The sequence below is a fragment of the Cyprinus carpio genome, chromosome A13 (genome assembly GCF_018340385.1).
Source record: "Cyprinus carpio isolate SPL01 chromosome A13, ASM1834038v1, whole genome shotgun sequence".
Classification (NCBI taxonomy): Eukaryota; Metazoa; Chordata; class Actinopteri; order Cypriniformes; family Cyprinidae; genus Cyprinus; species Cyprinus carpio.
The window spans coordinates 18,264,984-18,280,532 of NC_056584.1; the positions used below are offsets into that span (position 1 = coordinate 18,264,984).

At 39.0% G+C, this 15,549-nt stretch overlaps 2 long non-coding RNA genes across 3 annotated transcripts; one reads left to right on the plus strand and one right to left on the minus strand.

The window, feature by feature from the left end:
* Window positions 1-267: 267 nt before the first annotated feature.
* Window positions 268-2,747, minus strand: LOC122147257. Its single transcript, XR_006161529.1, has 3 exons — window positions 2,222-2,747; window positions 1,688-1,755; window positions 268-1,531 (listed from the first exon to the last, which is right to left on the minus strand). It is a non-coding gene; the product is annotated as an uncharacterized LOC122147257 (long non-coding RNA).
* Window positions 2,748-3,071: 324 nt separating this feature from the next.
* LOC122147258 lies at window positions 3,072-9,811 on the plus strand. 2 transcript variants are annotated; one of them, XR_006161531.1, is made up of 5 exons: window positions 3,072-3,204; window positions 4,349-4,570; window positions 4,697-4,813; window positions 8,986-9,098; window positions 9,190-9,811. It is a non-coding gene; the product is annotated as an uncharacterized LOC122147258 (long non-coding RNA). The 2 variants fall into 2 exon arrangements; XR_006161530.1 differs by having other exon boundaries at window positions 8,986-9,811.
* Window positions 9,812-15,549: the final 5,738 nt, after the last annotated feature.

Sequence of the window (15,549 nt, forward strand, 5' to 3'; positions counted from 1 at the left end):
CGCCTCAGACCAGTGCGGTGTGATTTATCAGATGCAGCCGAGTTACACTCATGAAGGCTCTTTGTTACTTTATTAGTAACTGAATATAATGTTCCACTTTCTTTTAACAATAACTGGCCTTGAATCGATGAACAACAGATGGAAAGAGCAGCCGATGGATGTCTGTCAAATAAGTAACAACTCAACTGGTATTTTTTACTTAGAATTGTGAGCTGAAGAAGAAGAAAGAACAATTATTCAACCACACAATTATTCACCAAACATACATTAAATGTTTTAGGCAGTTTTATTATGCTTGAAATTCTCTGTTTGTTGTACATTGATATATACAGTAGTATCCGATGAGCTGACTGTTATCACTTTAATTCATAAAATCCAAGGCAAAATACATGCAGAATAAAGAACTACAAATAACAAAGAATGAAGTTATTTACATATTGTCTATTTTTAGGATGTTAAAGAATGTCAACACAGAATCTACCATTTTTGTCAGTGAACACAGATGAAGTTAATCATGCAAATGTAAATCTATAAAAAACATCTGCTTGCCACAAAAACAACAATAACAACAAAAAAACATTACATATACTGTATTGTACTCCAAGTAATGCCATTGTATGATTTATTTCTCAAGTAATATTTTAAAGTAAAGTAATTTTTTACGTAATGAATTTATGTGAATACGTGAATATAATGATTTCATTTAATCTTTAGTCTTTAAAAATGCATATGAAGATATTTCAACAGACTATGTTGCAGTTTTCTGGAGTGCGGTCATAACTTTTACTGCAATGTTGGAGGAAACATTGAGACCCCTTCATGATCATGTATTAATACACATTCTCTTTCTTTTTCTACACATGAAGTGATTCTGATCATTTCTTTGTCTGCATGTATGAGAAATCTATAGGAGTGGCATATAGTACTGCTTGTGGTCAGGTATTGCTTTATGAGATGGTCTAGACATGCTATCAAACCATGACATGTGGGCTTCTCTTTCTGCAGCCAGACTTTTTTGTTCAGTAAACCCTCAGCAGTGAGGTTCTCTAGCTTTAACTGACATTTCGTTTCCACAGTTGCACATGGACCACTAAATTGAGTGGCATATGTGACTGAGAACCTGTTGCATTTGATGTGCAATCTTATCAGAACCTCTTTAGTAACAGCTTCTTGTGCCTGTGTAAAACAGGATTTAATCTCATCCTGGCAGGAGTGGTTGAAAAAGTGCCTGGCCTCAATTAAAGACGTTTTGATTTTTTCACCACACTGGTTGCCTATAAAGACATTGACATAGGTTTGGTTGTTTTCTGATGTTACAGTAAAAACTTGCGAGGGATTCTGACCAATTTGTACACAAAAGTAATTTCCTTTGACTAGCAATTTGGAGTACGGTTTTAGAGGATGGTCTCTAATGAATCTCTCAGCAAATTCCAAGTTGGAGAGAAGGGTGTTGTCTGTTAAGTTCTTTTCCTTCAGTTCATGCATCACAGACATTATGCTTTCTGTGTCAGGTAGAAAACTGGGGTAACAGCTTGGAAGGAAGGAAAGAAAGAAAGAAAGAAAGAAAGAAAGAAAGAAAGAAAGAAAGAAAGAAAGAAAGAAAGAAAGAAAAAGAAAGAAAGAAAGAAAATTTATACATTTAATTAAAGTTTAATTTCTTCCTCCATATCAATAGCAATGTACTTACAATGACGTTTCCATTGAGAAGGAGGATGGGTTTCTCCGGCAGACCAAAAATTTTTCAGAATGATCCAACTGTCATCAGATACATTCATTTATGAAAAATAATGTACAGTCATTATCTCAAATATACTTTTATAACCCTGAAGTGATCAAATTAAACAATCACATTCATTACACTGTATATAGCAGAATGTTTCTGTCTTTCAGTTACAACCTTTTCAGATTATATAACGGATTAGATATAATTTGAAGGGTGTGCAAACAAAAATTACAGAGGTCCATTTGTAGGGAACTTTTCAAAAATATATCCTTTTCAGTTTGTTAGTAAGCCTAGGTATCATCCTTCATAGCTTTAAGTTAATTTTGCTTTAAATAATCAGTTGTTGTCTGTAGTTAGTTCTAGTTTGACTGAGATGCATTATATGAAATTTACAGAATATCTAACAGATGTCTAAAATTACTTTAAAATATACTAGGCTACTAAACGTTTTGTAGTTTGTGTAGCCTATTCTGAAAAAAGACAGCAGAACTGACTTACCTTGATCTTTGTCCAGTGGTCAAATGAAAGCTAGAACTCTGTTTGGAGGAAATAAAAATGTGTTTTAAAGTGATTTCAGCAAATGTATCAGAGGTTCGTTCTTGGCTACTTCTCAGGCTCTTGCAGGACCACCGACAATTTCACCGTGAGTTTCAGTTTCACCGTGAGTTTCAGTTTCACAAAGCTCTTGCTGGATGCGATACTTTCATTTTCCAGGAAATAAACAAGTCCTTACATAAGTTGGGAGAGTAGAAACAGAAAAAAAGAGACCACAGTTTCACAAGGATTTCGCAAGGATTCCTGGGTAGATTGCTGTAATTATGAGTGTGAGAAAAAACCTGGAAACAATTATATTGAACTCAGGTCTTGTGTTTGCATAAGTTGCATTTAGATTTTCTTTAGATTGGGTAGATTCGCGGAAGACCGCTTCAAGGGTACAAAGGGGCGCTGCTGAGCACACTTCAGAGCGTTAAAATGCTGAATGGGACGGCCTACGGACTCGTAGACTCGGCGAGCACGCGCAATTTAAGTCCACGAGACCGAAAGTCCACATTAAGTGCGCCATTTGGGACAGGGCCAGAGACGCATGACAAATAAGACACCGTCCCAAATGGCACCCTAAAGCCTTGCGGTCTTCCTCTGAGTCCGCTTTTTCGTGACATAATGCCGCTTTGGCTGTCGGGTAGAAGTCTGCTGTGGAGCTCGCCCTGGTGCGGGTTTTGGCAGAAGTGCAGATTGAGGGCGCATAACAGCCGCAAGGGGGCGCTCGCGAGCACCATCCTGCAGACTTCAGTTCCAACCCTGCTCCAACACACCTGTCTGTAATTATCAAGTAGCCCTGAACACTTTGATTAGCTGGTTCAGGTGTATTTGATTGGGGTTGGAGCTGAAATATGTAGGACGGTAGCTCTCCAGGAGCAGGGTTGGAGACCCCTGCCCTATGGTTTCGTGGACTTAACGGACACGCGGACGCCGCGGCCATTGTAAGTAAGACCGCAAGTGTTCCATTTGGGACAGGGCCAAAAACGATCTTAAAGGCACAATATGTATGTTTTCGCCACTAGAGGGCGCGTATTCAAACCAACCAAACAAAAAAGCATAGTTTGATGATACCGTGACTGAGTGTGGAATCCTGGAAGTTGTCATCTTCATCCCCACAGCCGTTGCAATCTGACGGGACTCGGGCAGAAATCATGTTCATGGTTGAGGTAATGATTTATTAACATAACAGAATGAAGCAGGGTGAGGCTGAAAGCAGCAGAGCTTTTATTATGCCACAGTCGACCGCTTCCACTCCTTCCGGTCGTGAATATGTGTAAAGCAGCGCTGTTTTATCATACTAGATACATTTGAAAGTTCTGTTATAATGCTACTCTGTGCGGTCATCACCTGTCTAATAAAACACATAATATATTAAAGCGTCTTTGGTGTTTTCATGTGTTCTACAAAACAAAACCGGAAATCGAGGGGTTATGACATCATTGGTAGGCGACACACTGACACTATGGACACGGTCCGTGCCACTAGTTAAAATTGCTTATTTCTCTTGATTTAAACATTCTTCGAAACATTTGGGATAATGTAAGTACACAAGGCAGCAAAATATATAACACTGCTTTTGGATATTTTAATAAAAAATCTTACATATTGTGCCTTTTAATTTGGCTCAAAATATCAAATATATTCGATATCCTCCATCTGAATGGAATCTTACAATTTAAGGCTTAAAATTCGGAGTTTGTGCCCATCATTTACCACGTGAATTTCTGTGAAATCTGCCAATGACTACTGACAAAATCTGCATACTATGATTTTCGCCATTAGCACTGACTCGTACATGTTCTGAAGATTTGTGCTACCCGCTTAGATTGTACTACCTCCTATTAAAAAGGTAGGTAGCACAAATCAAGCGAAAAATCCTATCAGACTGTGCTACCAGCATCTTATGTAGTTTGAGGCTTTTTTTAATGTCGATACCTACCCTTACCCTAAACTTTCCCTTAAACAATGCAAACATTTTGGTGGCACAGTCTGATTGGTAGAATGTTCTGTCTGTCCAGTCCAGACTACAAATTAGAGAGGTGGCGGGATGTGGAGGGTGTGCAGGGACTGATGGGTGGGGTGCAGCTCTCCACAGGTGATCTTGAGCTCCATGTGATCCAGAACTGATGGGCTTTTGTCAGCCTCGATGCTAAGGGCTTTTCTGGTCTGCCTAAAGAAGCTTTACAACTCATCATAACTGTGATAACCAGCAGAGTGGCTCTCTGCTGGCCTGGAAGTTGTGAGGCAAGATTCTGGATGGGTCCTTTGGATGAGATATATGGAGTCTGCACAGAGAATGATACAGAGGTGGAGAGTGTTGCTTATCAGTCTCTTTTCTAATGGGTTTTTTTTTTTTTTTTTTTTGTGGTATGTTTTCAATTTATTTTCTCTGTAAAGTGCACAGGGTGACATCTGTTCCCTCTATAAATGTAGCCTGCAGCAGGTTGAATATTTGGAAGTAAAAAACAAACTGAGGGGACAAATAGAACTCCAACAGCTAATGAAGAAGAAAGTTGCACTAGAAATGGTGGCTGCACAAGGAACTTCAGAGTAAGTAAAACACCATTTGACACAGAGCACTACTGGTGACCTTGCACATAAAAAGCAAAAAAGGCACTATTAAAAGTAATGGAAACTTTTTTTTTTTTTTTTTTTTTCTCAAAAATGGTGTTCCACAATCCTGTCCAAGTGCACTGCCTGGAGGTCATCAAGCTGCACTTCCACCACGGGGTCCTCTCCTTTCTAATGTTGGCAATGTTGTGTAATACAGCACATGCGACAATGATGCATGCCCTGTCAGGTGCAACCCTCAAGACTGTTCAGACAATGAAATCTTCCCTTTAGTTGCCCAAAGATCATTTCAATGTGTGCCCTTGTCCTGGCTAGAGCTACATTTGTAATGGGTCTGTGGTCCAGGGTTGGGGTCAGGGAATGGGCGTCACAAGATCCTGCCTACAGGCCCCTGTCTCTGACCAGGATCCCATCGTAATCACATGTACAATGGTAAAATGCAGTTCTGTTAGGCCCAGAATAAGTTTGTGTAATACACTGAGCTTGACCCTTAATATTTTTCCTTAACACGTTCAAATAATGTGCATAAACGTGACTCTGAAAATTCTTGAGTCATGCACAGATCCTGACCACTTCCACATTTGTGACATGGCACAGTCTTTCTTTCTTTTTTTTAAAAATGTGTACACGAGGTTCCAACAAATTATGTAAATGACACCCTCACGTGAAAAACTATCTTTCAAAAAGTACGTTATCGCGCTGTGCTAATGGATCCTGTCTGTGTCGCAAAACACGATTAATTCTAAAAGCTCTGCGGATTATTCTCGCACTTTCCGCAACAGGTTGCTCTCGTAAAAACGGGCAAGACGTGGCTGCGAATTCAACAGACTTCTCGTATCACCTCCGTTTAAAGCCGCGATCTAATCCGGTTTACATGAAATAAGCCTTAGGGATGGGTATATCGATACTGACGTGAGTATTGAAAGTATCGATACATAAAAAAAAATAATTTTTTTTTTAACAGAAAAAAGTGTACAATATGCATTGGAATGGACGAATAACCTATGTTAGTGAATAACTGTAAGATAAAACTATTTCCCTGCTCATTCAAGGAAGAACCAATCGATCACAGAGAGTGTTTACTCACTTCTGACAGTGCATTCAAGCAGGGCTGCGTTTCCCAAAAGCAGGGGCGTAGCACCAAATTTTGGGCCCTGGGTACAAACCATCCTGCTGGGCCCCCGTACCAAATACCATAGTGATACCAATGGCCTAAGTCTCTCATTTTCTTCTCTTTCCTCATAAGAACTCTGTCCTCCTGCTCCTGACTACCTTCATCACATTCTTCACTTTCCCTCTCATCACTTATATGAATATCAACCTCATCTTCTATTTCTGCCTCTGCTACAAGAGGAAATAAGCAAAATGGGTACATTGTTATTGTACACATTTAAACTTTAAACTGTAATTAGTAATTACAGTTTAAAGGGATAGTTCACCCAAAAATGAAAATTCTGTAATCATTTACTCTCCCTCAAGTTGTTCCAAACCTGTATGACTTTCTTTCTTCTGCTGAACACAAAAGAAGATATTTTGAAGAAAGTCAGTAACCAAACGACTGATGCAACTGTTTAATTACCAACGACAGATGCAACCTTCTTTAAAATATCTTCTTTTGTGTTTAGCAGAAGAAAGGAAAATCATACAGGAAAATCATACAGGTTTGGAACAACTTGAGGGAGAGTAAATGATGACAGAATTTTCATTTTTGGGTGAACTATCCCTTTAAAGTTTAAATGTGTACAATAACAATGTACCTATTTTGCCTTATTTCCTCTTAACATTTAAGCTCACCTTGTCTCACTGTCACTGCTTTCACCAGGCCATGATGAGGGGCCTGCTGCTGCAGGGTCTGAAACTGAAATATATGCCTTCAAATGGTTGCTAAAATATCCTTTATTGTCACAATACCTTTTTTAAAGTTTAGGCTAAGTACAAGTTAATTGCTGATTATTTGTCTGTTTAAAATAAATGCAGACTATAGAATCACAGGGTACACTAACCGCCAAACTAGACATTCAGTCTTTGAATTACGTTTTTAAAATACTGTAAATCATTTTCAATCATTAAGATGTGCATTAAACTGAAAACAATCCTGTACATAATGTAAGAGCGTGCGCGAACTAATTTGCATAACAAAGCGGTAAAATAGGCGCTAACGATCTGTGTTTTCGCGGGTGTTAGATTTTGACAATGGAGGGAAATATAAAGTGTTTTCATGTAAACTTCTGACTCTGGGGAGAACTGCAGCAGAAGAGGAGACCATGGTTCATGGGCACTTCATACGCAGCTGCCTGGAGTGGCAGTGTGTTAAGCTCCCAGCTCCGCCTCCGTCTGCTTCTCACTCCCTGTTATTTATACCCAGAAATATTGTTTGCTCGCTATGAAGGATGTGATACTATAAATTATTGGTATATTATTCAAATAGAGTACGAACATAAATGTATGCTATTCTACCTGGAGTAGATATTTATGTTAAAACAATGTCAATGCTCGATGATGCATTTGGAGCTCACCTTTCTTTTCAAAAATCTGAGTGAGCAACTGCTTGCCCTCATTTGCCTTTCTCTCTTTAATCGTCTTTTCTTTTCGTTTTTGAGCCCCGATTTTCCTTTCTTAAGGAAAGACATGACTCTTCCCCTGTCTTCCTAGTTCATATCACGGCTAACTCCAGCTCCTGTCTCATTAACTGATTCAATTTCACCGCAGGTCCGCAGCAGAAACACCTGACCTGCGGGTCGTACCATTTACATTGATTCGAGAGGGGTGGTGGGGCCCTGCACAGCATGAAAATTGCTTTTTTTATACCAAACCAGTGCCTAACTACAAGTTTAGTTTTGCACAGGAGTTCTTCAGCAAGAAAAAAAACACAAAACAAACCTAATTCAACTTAAAATCATACAATTTAAAATTAATTCAAAGGCCCCCCCCCTGCCTCGGGCCCTGGGTACTCGGTACCCTTTACCCCCCCAGTCCGACGCCCCTGCCCAAAAGTATCATACGAAAGCTGATGCTTTTGGAAACGGCGGTCCCAGAACAATGCCTATCAGAGGACAGAAAAAAACATATGTTTGAGTTATTTTTATAATATTTTTTTTTTCTTTTTTTTTTTTTTTTTAAATTGTAGCCTACATCATTTGGTGCAATTACATTTATTTAAATTGAACGTTAAAATTTTATATTGATCATGTTCTATTCTGTAATGTTAACATAGATCATACGCTGTCAGAATAAAAAGGTGTGTTTTATTTTTATTTTTTTTTTTTTTAAATGCATGCAACAGCCTGTCACTGGCAGTCCCTTATGAAGATGGTTACCACTACAGTACACATATTTGAACCATGTGTAAATAAAAACTATAACCTAATAAGTAATAATTAAGGCGTATTGAATGTTAAAATGTGTTTCAAATATAAAGTTAATTAGGTATCATTTCCCATTTTACTACTTTAATAATTTAATAAATTTCATAATTTAAAAGTTCCGTTCAAAGTATCATATCGGTATCGATATCAACGATACTGGCCTTGAAAAGTAATGATATCATATCGAAAGCAAAATAAGTGGTATCGTCCATCCCCTAATAAGCCTCCTCCCGATCAGGTTTAAGCTTACGGACCTGTTGCTATGACAGCAACTCCGGGATGAGCTTCAAAGAACCAAAGTATCCTAGATCATGCCAAATCGTCAACAATCAATCCAGCTAACGGAGATAGTGACGTATGAAGAACGGGACCCAGAACAAGAAAGACCATTGTTTTATTTCAAATAAGCATATACACATAGAGCTGTAATGTATTCTATGTAATGTTTAAAATACTGTATCAAACAATACAAATGAACATTCACTTTTGGGCATGCCAGAAAATAATAATAATCTAAAAATATAACTTTATTTCTGATTTTATACAGTGGCAAGCTAATAGAACCAATTTACAACTGGACAGAGAGATTAGGATCGCTCCATTGAAGAAAATCACACTCCTAAATACATACAATTATTAATGTATTACTTATGTAATTTTAATTCTATATCCTTCAGTAACCTGATTAATAACTTAATATGTCTGGTGATCCCCTCTACAACAGAGATGGAAGCAGCTGTCCCATTATTCCTAATCATACTCCCACAACTTTATTTCCTGCACCAGCTGGCTTTGAGCTTTATTCCGGGCATCGGTGAAGATGAAGTACTGAGTTGTATGGTTGTCTGCTCTGCCAATGACAAACTCCAGCATCTCCCTATCACCCTGAAGAATGATACGTGCGTTCTCCTCCTGATACTGGTCAGAGTGCTGCAGCAAGTGCTGAAAACACGTGAGCAGATCTTTCCTCATTTCTTCACTCTTCTCCAGGTGTGTCTTTGTCTTCAGGATCTTCTCTAGGGGCAGCGTTTTGCCCAAGAAAATTCTCTGGCGTGGAGGGTGTGCAGGGGCTGATGAGTGCTGTACATGAGGTGCAGGTCTCCACAGGTGATCTTGAGCTCCATGTGATCCAGAACTGATGGATTATTTTCAGCCTTCGCTGCTCAGGACTTTTTTAGCCTGCTCAAAGCAGCTTTCCAACTCATCATGACAGTGATGTCCAGCAAAGTGGCTATCTGCCAGGCTGGAGGTTGTGAGTCGAGATTCCAGATGGGTCCTTTGGAGGAGCTGTGGCCCCTTTGAGCCCAGATGTACCATGTAGGACAGGGCAGGTGTTCTGGTGGTGATACGCACCAGGTGGCGCTCTCCTTCCAGTGTTAGAGAGATGTCACACCGCTTGGATGCAGGAAAGGCCTCCAGGGCTCGGATTGAAAAGTCAAGATTGGTTTTCAGGTGCGAGTTCAGCAATCCTTCCTGACGGATTTTCCATTTCACAGAGAGAAGGCAGTCCAGATCAAGAGAGGGTAGAGTGAAATATCTCCTTTTGGGAAGAAATAAACAAATGAGCATTGATTGTATGGAAAATATATGGTAACCTTAGAAAGAATAAATAAGTTTGGACAAACTTTTTTTTGTCCTAAATTTTAATGATTTTAATAATGAACTTTCTCATATCAAATTATTTTTCATTTTGTAACAGTAAATCTCAAAGAGATAACATACATACAGGATTCAGAGTTACTTCACAAGAAGCCTGTTTAGCGAAACAAAACATATTGGCCCAGTTAACAACCAGAAATACAGGTGATCTGGGTTAAAATGCAAAACATCAACAAAAACTCTACTGGATCGCATGATAGACATGCAACAAACTTAATTATAAAAAATATATTTAAAGGTATGCTGAATCACAGTAATGCAAAGAATAATATGCAACTACTAATATAATCAAGCATAGCAGAATAAATAGACAAATAACAACTGGTTTCATCTATTGCTTACTAATATGACTAATACTTTTACAATACACACACACAATCTAGTCACACTTACACAAGGTTATTGCCTCCCATACACAACATGTATAATATACAGTACATAACACACATCCCAGTGCAGAGGTCTTCAGCATTATGAAAGACTTTGAGATTAATTTAATGTGCTTTAAGAGAACTGGTGGAATAGCACAGAATATTTTGATGACTCAGTTCTGTATTACTCAGCAGAACTGTTTTTAGACACAGAATCTATTGTGTTGCAACTCATCTATGGCCGTGGCCAATGTTTAGTATATTAGCAAAAACCTTATGATAATGGATTATATCAGTAAAACCAGTCAGCCAGAAATGAAAAGATCACTGCAGTGTGAGAAGTGCTTTTAAAGATTATTTTCACTGAAATCTTGCCAATACAGATACCTTTTATAGTTCTTTTCCTTCAGTGTTTCTGATGAGATGATTTAAAGCAAAAAACAGGAGTGATTTTTTTTAATGGAATTATTTATCAAAAGAGAGAAATATTTATAAGGTCCGGTAATCAGTAAGGATGGATAACATGGGATGATGTAAGAATGAAAAAAGACAGGAGAAGGAGAAAGAGCAGATGAGGGTTGAAACAACCAGACAAAACAAGACAAGACAAGGAAAGAAAAGAAAAGAAAAGAAAAAAGAAAAAAGTCGACCAAGGTGAAAAGGGGCAGGGGGAAAGCTGGCACTGAACGCCTTTTGATTTAAAACCTCTTCCTGGCAAGGGGCAAGTTGCCATGGCAACTCCGAGCTGCCAAAGATATGTGTTGATGGATGACAGTTTGAGCCAGTAGCATTATACAGATTCTACACCTGGAATAACAGAAAGAGAGAGAGAGAGTAGAGGCATCATGCTCCTCTGCTCCTCTATTAGTGTTGACAATGACATAATGCTTGTCATACTGTGCATCACAACACACCCACACACATTTCCTCTCTCTCAAACTGCCATGGTGCCCCAGGGAATGTGAGTTGAACGCTGAGGCCGGCTGTCGTGGTTGAAATTAGACTCATGTGACATTTAAGTGCATTCACAGTGTGTGAAGCTTTGTTTTGTTGTTGTTGTTTACATCTTGTTTGTTTAACTGTGCATATATGCTACAAATAATGTTCTTCCCAATGAAAAATACCTCTCCCTGTCTGATAGCTCCCGAATCCTGTATCATTAGTCAGACTGGGAACACTTTTCTCAAATAATTCAAAAGCGTAGCCAGACCTGTCATTACACAGATATGAAAAAAGGAGACTGGTGGGGGGAAGTGTGCGAGAGAATGATTGAACTACAACAATATGTTACCCAAGAAGGGTTCAGGAGAGACTGAGAAAGACAAAACATTTGGTAATGAGAAAAAAAGCAAGCACAGTATGAAAACTTTCTTCTGCAATCTTTGTCTTTGTTAAGCTTGAATCCACTTTTAATTCTGAAAGAGGGCCTCTCTTAATGCTAATCAGTCCCAAGAATGATTGACCCTTGGTAGGCACTGACAGTCAACTCCAAAGCTTGGAGTCCATTCAGAATTAGAGGAATCATTTAAAACAGGGTCTACGAAGTTACTTATCCCTGATTTAGGCCCTGTCCACACGAACATGGTTATTTTCGAAACTGCAGCATTTTCTATGCAATTTGGCCATTTGTCCACATGCAAACGCAGCACTGAAACTGAACAATTTTGAAAACTGCCAAGGTGAAGATTTTCAAAAATCTTTTTGTGTAAACAGCGAAACTGGAGTTTTTGGCTTGTGACGTCTGCACATGCACCATTATCTCTACCAACTGGAAACTTTTTCAGGCTTCTGATGGGACAACATGGCTTTACAGTTGGGATTATATTGGTACCTGTTGGTTTGGCATGCTCTTGACAGTGCTTCATAGCAACGGAAGAAGAAAAAACTCTGTTTATAAAACTACCCGTGTACGTGTGGACATGGCCTTAGAATGAGTGTAAAATGTTTGAGCATGTGTCTTCGGTTACATTGAATACCAAGCCACTACACTCCCCAAAAGAGCCAGCTGTGAATGATGATTTTTGATTCATCCCAGTGAATCAAATCATTTTTTTTCCCAGCAAAAAGAATCACTCAGAATCTTTCTATAGGTTAGATTATTGTTGGTGGTGACGACTCCTTCTGAATATTATGACAGAATCTTTGAATCAACTGACAGACCGCAGATGTGAACAGGACATTTTCAAAAATATTGGTAAATTTGTTGCAACAATTTCCAGCAATTTTTAACATTATCAGTACCGGTAATGCGCTCTGTGTGAACCATAGACTGTAAATAACATGGACGTAGTGTCCGTGACGTCAGCCGCAGGTTTCTGAACAGCATTTCTGAAGCCCAAAGTAGGTGAAGCCAGACGGTGCCAACTTGGTAGTGCGTCACTCCTGGATAATTGAAAAAAATCAAAGAGGTGGGATGTGGGTGGAGCTGCTTGCTGAAACCATGCCCGCGTAGCTTGACAGTGGTGACAACTGCGGCACTCCACCTGTCACTCAAGTGGCCACGCCCTTAAGTATACAGGCTTAAGATTCAAGGCTTAAATAATTTAAATGGATGAGTTATAAACAAATTTTTTTTTTCTGCTGTAAAGTTGGGCATTTTAACATGGGGGGGGGGGTCTATGAGATTGACTCCCTTTTGGAGCCAGTTTCTAGGGGCCAGTCGATGAATTGCAGTTTAAGTAACTTCCGTTTTGGTTTCAAGAGAGAGACCGGATTGTTGTCACTTGGTGTAAATGCAGCACAAAATTACCAGTATGAGCACGTACGAGTTCAAAACGCACTGACGTAAGAGGTCTACTCTGGGCCAATCCCAAATCGCATACTTATGCACTACGTTTTGTAGTATAAATAGTGCGAGTAGTGCGTTCACACTGAAAATTCCAAATAGAAAATTGGAATGTTGGGGACTTCATGCACTCCAGCACTCAACTGTTGCAGCTTTAATTATGTACCGAAGGGGGATGGGCTATAAGACTCAGATTATGAATGAAAAAATAACCTTATAGAATTCATACTATACATGGTTGAGTACATACTGTAGAGCATAATTACATAGTGTATGAGTGTATAATGCGTCATTTGTGACACAGCAAAAGAAATGTCTAAAGTCGTCTAAAGCGATCTCTCTGGGACAAATTTGACTCAAAAATGAAAACATCAAGAAAAACACTGACCACATATCCTCCATGTTTACAAACACAACCCCGGATGGCGCAGCTGTTTAGAGATTATTTCCAGTTAATGGTGCCACATAATTTAGCGGTATTTTGAAACTGATGTGTGAATGGCGCTTTACCGGAAAAAAAGACGGAACGTCCTTGCCTGTTTGAACAGCTCATTTTTGTAGCTATTTACAGGTAAAGTCGCTTTAAAATGAACAAATGACAAATGAACTTCGTGTTATGTCAAAACCTGACGACGAACCTGAGGATACTTAAGTGTGAAACATGGACCAAGATAACTTTAAAATTAAGTTTAAAATGACATTTGCTGAATTTCAGACATGAAAAGCCCATATGACAACTAGACTTAACGACAACATCAAGAGCTGGACTCAATGAATTACATCACCTCATCATGTTTACTTCAACGGAAGCACTATGTGCTCAATCTAGGAGCATCTCATCTCAGGGTGTGTGAAGACGTGTATGCGTGTGTTCATAATAACCACTGAGTGTATGTGTGCATGATTGATTGTGGGGTTTGTGCTTGCCATGAACCTTTTTTGCCTCAGGGGATCCCAGACTTCTCTTCAAGTAAACATTGTTTCCATAGTGATACTGGGGAAGAGAGGAAGGATGTGAAAATGTGACAGCAAGAGTAATAAGAGAGAGAATGAGTGAGAGAGAATGTGTGTGTGTGACAGAGAGAGAGAGAGAGAATCCAAAGAAATAAGCTGCGTGCCAGATATAATCACATCACAAGGAGATAAAGGGAACATTGTGAGTTTGGGATCATTCCTTTATTCTGAACACATTTCACAAAAAACACATTAAAACCCGAAAAATATTTAAAGAGCAGGTCATATGATATATTAAAGTGTGCTGATATTGTGTTGGAGTCCCCTACAACAGGTTTAAATGCATCTAAGGTCAGAAAACATTGTAATTTTCTCAGAATGTATTTAATATTAGAATTATTTTTCAATGATTTCCAAACGATTCGTTCAAATCAGTTCTGAGCTTAAAGGGGTCATCGGATGCCCATTTTCCACAAGGTGATTTGATTTATTAAGATCTTAATGAAAAGTCTGTAACATAGTTTGGTTAAAATTTCTCAATGGTAGTGTAAAACAACAGTTTTTACCCTGTCAAAAACAGCTCTGTCTACAGCACGCTGTTTTATTGCATTCCGCTTTAAATTCAAATGAGCTCTGCTGACCCTGCGCCTCTCTTTTCCGAGCTGTTTACTTTAGCCACATTCATCGTAAAACTCGTTAACTAGCACATTATTAGGAAAGGCGATTTGCAAAGATTCACCAAAAAACCTTACACTCACTTCTTCTGGAGGTGAAGCTGGATCACGAATGATTTGCATGAACATAGACGCGTTTAGGTAGATCGGGGGTGCATTCTCTTCAGAAACAAAAGTAATCCACTGTGTCTTCAGCGGCTCAGATGTCGAGAGTAAATGACCACTGCTATGTTCATTATAACATCCAACAACAAAACACCTCAATCGCTTAGGAAACATTCTTGTCTATATCTGCTCCCGTGGTGAAACAATGGCGGACTGATGACAGCTCACTCCGGGGGGTCTAAGGTAAGACGCCAGTCCAGTCTGAGCTGAAACGCTTCTGTCAATCAAACTATTGTGGGAGGGGCCTGTCTGTGTGACGTCACAAAGACAGGCATCTGAGATCAGCTCGATTTGAGAAAGAGGAAATCATTTAACAAGATAAAAATAAAAAAAACACCGGGTGGATTTTTATCATTATAGGGTGGTTGTGTACACACACTGCCAACACACATTTCAGTTCTAACAGCTTGTAAAAGTGCATGTAGCATCCGATGACCACTTTAAGGTCTGTAAACTCCTCACTTTCATAAGCCTACTCTGCTATAATTCGTCAGCTGGCCAAGTTTGTTGTGATTGGACTTTCTGTATACAATGCGGGTCAGAAATGAAACACCATAATTAATTTTTTGCTTTGGAGGGTTACTTGTAAACAAAGATGCTGTAAGTTTACAAAAATGGCATCGATATAACCTTATCAATTCGTGCCTGACTCCATCGCAAGCACGACTTGATCAGGATGTTTCTCAGTGGTAAGTTTAAACTTTGTATGTGGTACTTTAAGTGATGTGAGAACAGTTTAATT